The sequence below is a fragment of the Perca fluviatilis genome, chromosome 20 (genome assembly GCF_010015445.1).
Source record: "Perca fluviatilis chromosome 20, GENO_Pfluv_1.0, whole genome shotgun sequence".
NCBI classification, from domain to species: domain Eukaryota; kingdom Metazoa; phylum Chordata; class Actinopteri; order Perciformes; family Percidae; genus Perca; species Perca fluviatilis.
In genome coordinates, this window is record NC_053131.1 from 17167465 (window position 1) to 17172266 (window position 4802).

Genomic DNA, 4802 nt, shown 5'->3' on the forward strand with positions numbered 1-4802 from the left:
TTAAAAACACTGAAATTTAATGAATTAGTAGAATATAACCTTCTAAAAACCATGTATAAAGCCCATCTGGAAAGTTTACCAAATCATTTGCAAAATAGATTCTCCAAGAGGAAAAGTAGATATGAACTAAAAGGTACTGAGGTTTTTACAAAACCCAGGTTCCAATCGGTTGTAAAGGAAAAATGTGTCACAATCAAAGGAGTCAGTTTGTGGAACGGTCTTGATTGTAGAATTAAAACTTCAAAGTCCATCTATGTGTTTAAGAAGTGTGTTAAATTATCAATGTTGCAGAAATATAATACTGCGGAGTAGCAGATCAAATTTATGGAAGTATTTTGTGCAGATCAAATTTATGGAAGTATTTTGTGCAGATCAAATTTATGGAAGTATTTTGTGTTGATGTCTTAGAAAAAGAGACGGCTGCATGAGGCAGCTCAAATGACCTGGAACTGTAAATGATTTTGTGTTGATAAGGGGCAGACATTATAAGTTTTACTTCTTTCTGCTCCTTTTCATTCATGATAAATGCTGTTGTTGCATTTGTTTTTAAATGAATGAAATAAATGAATAAATAAAAAAATAAAAAAAATTAATAAATTAATTTAAAAAAAAATTTAACAAACATGCAGGATTTCATCTTCAAAATGTATACTACTAGGAACACGGACAGTAAAATACAAATATGGAGTAAGTAAGCAGCAAGTGTCCACTGAGGATATTGACCTAATAAGAAGTGACATTCCCAGAGGAGAGAGAATAGGTTGACATGAAAAGCGACAATAACACTGAATAAGCTATAAACACATTCAGACAGGTAGAAAAAAACTACCCATCATTCTTTGTGAGTTTGTTGCTCTGGTAACAAGCTTACAAAAGGGAGCGGACACCCCAAGAGGTTAAAGTTCAGTGGGTCACTGGAATAGTACTAATGAGTTCTGGAGGGAAAGACATTTGCAAAGAGATACATCATACATTTACTAGGAAATCGATAGATTTGTTTTTGTTAAATATTACACACAAGCAGAGGGTACAATGATCACTGGCTACTCTTTGGGAATGACCATCTAAGATCATATCTCCTTTTCCCAAATGCTCTGGGGAAAAAAAAGGAGCTCAACATGCAAGCTCAGCTTTTCCTGAAGTAATTTAATATAGAACATCAAGGTTATGGCATAAAACCATGGCAAACTGTAGTGTATTACCACAGAAAACACTAATATATTATGGTCGCCAACACAGCTCAAGTGAGGAGTAAAAAAAAGTTGAGCTTGTGCCAGCCTCTTTTTTTTTTAACTCTCACAAAGAACGTCTGTCTTCTCATGCACCAATTTTCTGCAAACTCTTGTGCCCGTTTGCTTCTGAACCAACCCCAGGTGTCTATTAGAGCTAAGTGTCCATTAACAGATGTTGCGCACAACAGCTCGTGTGTTGGCGATAAACTGAAATGTCAGACGCCACATACACATATTGCCTTTGCCCGTGTGGTTTACGTGCTATCAAAACAGCAGACCACCTCAGTTCTGTCACATTGCACCTTGAGACTAATTTCTGTGACAAAAGGGGGCTAAAGGAAATATTATTAGCTAAATGCTTAAATTGCCAAAACCTAAATACCCTCTTTGTGTGCAGGCAAGTGACAGCTCATCAGTGAGCAGCAACAGCCTGAGGCCAAAACGTTGCATATCATTGTTTAGAGCCACAGCCGCTTTAGGGACACACAGTGTTAGTATTATTTTCATTATGGGTGGGAGCTTTTTAGTGACTATGGTTGGTGTGTTTAATGCCACACACAATCTTATTTAGAGCTACTGAAAGCCTTGAACTAACTGGCACAAAAGAAATAGCTATAGATGTTTGAACAGATTGTGTTTTTGCAATTTTTCTATCCTGGGAGGTATAAAGGCAGTATTAATGTAATGATCAATGTAACAGAAATGAAATGGATGAATGGAAGTTACCGGTATTCAACAAGAAGGAGGACTTGCTCTATTTAGACTAGTGAATTTAATTGTCCTCAGACTTTCTAGTTAATGTCTCGAATGACACTGACGTTGTGATTTTTACTGCATTTATAACTATTAATCACAAACAAGTTTGACTACCTTTTACCAGTCTGGAAACGTTTTTGTTGCAAAACCTACTGTGATGACAGGCATGCTGGAGAGGGTGTCCGTCTGAGGGTGTGGTTGCTGCCATGTCACAGAGAACATGCAGGATTCTGATGATTAGGTCAGAGGTGACGTATTTTTCAAAGCAGAAGCTGTCACAAAGTGTCACAACTCTTTTTGTCACAGAGGTGTTTCCCAGTACTTCTTCATAGTGCAGTTGTGCAGGTTCTTGAACAGATTGTTTACAGTAAGGGCCCTGCCCCGTTCAAGACACTTCATATGCTCATTCCAGTGGGAAATAAATCAAAAAACCCCTCTCTCTCTTTTACTCTCTACAATCCTCCCATTTCCAGTCATCCGTGTCGACCAGAAGAGGGGGTATTTTACGGTAAGCCTGGGCCTCCTGGCTTGACAGGGGTAGTAAATTGATAGCAGGACCAGTGGAGCTGAGTCAACAAGCAGAGTGGAGAGGGAGAGGTAGATTTTTCGGGGGGGAGGTTGGAGGACCCTGTGCTGCAGCTCCACTGGAAATCCTGGCAGCTGTAATCTTTACTGGAAGATGTCACTACGACCTCTGTGCTGCTGTGTGACTGTGTCAGAGAGGGAGAAAAGCTGCATTTTGTGGACCTCACTTCCTCACAGCCAAAGTGAGAAAGGGTGTAAAGAAGATAAGAAAGAAAGCCCTTGTTGATATAAGTAAAGAGGGAAATTACCATTAGTAGTATGAGATAGTGTGTTGATATGGAAAATGACAATGAATAGGTATGTGGTGTTAAGGAAGGAAAAGGGTGGAGACAAGGAGGGAAAACATTAAGTGAGTCATTCCAGTTTGTGTACTCCAACAATGAAGTTTCTATCTTATCTTTCTCTCCTTTCCTCTGTCATCCCACCTCTATGTGCTGAGCATCTTCCCCTCCCTCACTCCCTCCACCTTCCAAAACTATTTTCCTCTGTTAATTTCCCATTTTTCCTCTTCCCCCCTCCCTGTCCTTGGACTTGTGTTCTCTGCTATGCTAGTGCATTGCCTGAACAGACCGGTTTGCTCATTTTTACAATAGGACCCAGGCTGGAAGGCTGGCAGACGCACAAAGGCTCTGCTTCTTTACAAGGGGCTGCAAAGAAACTGAAGGAGGGTATTGTTGGGACACAGCAAGCCTCTGCATTACGTCAGCCCAGACATCCATGCAAAAAAATGTGCGCATGCAAAATGAGCATACAGAAACACATATGTTGCACATATATCACAACAATAGACACCTACCCATGCAAACTGTTTTAATACTCTTTTTCTCTTTCCCTCTGATGTTCTCTCACATAGATACATGCGTGCAACAGAAACAATAAGTGAATGAGGCCCTGGTAAACTGGGTCAGCAAACCTATTTATGTGGCTCTGCATTGTTTGTCGCGTGCCCTCACTTCCTTACAAGAGTGGGAATTTCTTCTTAATGATTAATAGGTTAAAGAAAGAGTTTTCCAGCTTTCCCTCTGGAGACTTTAGCGCACATTTTGAACGGTGCCTTGCCTGCATTTGTAGGAGAAAACATGAAAGGTTTGGTTTTCCAGTGACTTTTCACTTTGTGCCTCCAGAGAATTTTTTTTGATAAGCACTACTTTAAGCTTTGACTTTAAAGGCTGTGCAACACAACACAGATACCAGTGTTATTTGCTAAGCAAAGTGACTTGTGACACAAAAAAAGTGTTTGTCTATCTTTGTGAATGTAAACACAGCACCACTGTGGGCGCACACAACATTCTGCGCTATTCACTGTGTGTCAGTAATAAGTAGTACAGAGAACCGAAAGAAACCAACCTTTACCACTTAGGGGTTAAATAACCTCAGTTGCCTATAGAGCTGGGACAAATGTTCCCTTTATAAAGCTAATGTAGGCAAATATGTGGTTTTATGGTTAAACCAAAGGGAGCCACTGTATTTGATGCTGCTTCCTAAAATCACTCATCTGCACTTCAAAGTGTATTGTATCACTATTCTCCCAGAGGCAATTCAAGTGATACACCTCTTTTCTTTGAGTTGACAGGCTTGACAATGCCAGGCATGCAGGAGTTATGTTCTATACACAACTTATGAAGTTTTTTTCCCCACCTCTTTGATGCACTCTTTCCTTTTCGTTCAGGTGATTTCAGGAGGTCAGTGGGGAGGGACTTCAGAAATCCTCCCTCAATGAAAAATGTCTTTTCGTAAGATGAAAAGGAAGAGGAAGAAGCTTTGGAGCATAAGCCAAAGGGATTGCCAAAAGGGGGTGTTATACCTCTGAACTCTTGATTAAAGGGCATTGCACATTTGTGAAAGCCTTGCTTGAGATGTGATGAATGTGTGCAAGTACTGCATGTGTTTCAGTAGTGTTTTGTGTAAAAGCCCCAAAGATAACATAGTCCCTTGTCATCTATCACACGTTCTTGGTAAAACATCAGAGCTTTGAGTTAAACTGTATGCTTCTGCCAGTCTGCCTCACTGCACTGAAATTCCTCCCCTTCAGTTTAGTCTGTGAATGAGGTATTATGCATATCCATGGCGACCACACTGCAGACTCTCTGGAGTTTGCATAGAAATGAGAAGTAAGAATGAAAGAGACGAGGGCAAAGACACACACTCTTTTCCCTCTGCTGAGTGCCAGAAAGCACAAACATTCCCACGTGACAATGGAGTTTGCTCCCTCCCTCGCTGGGCGGACAA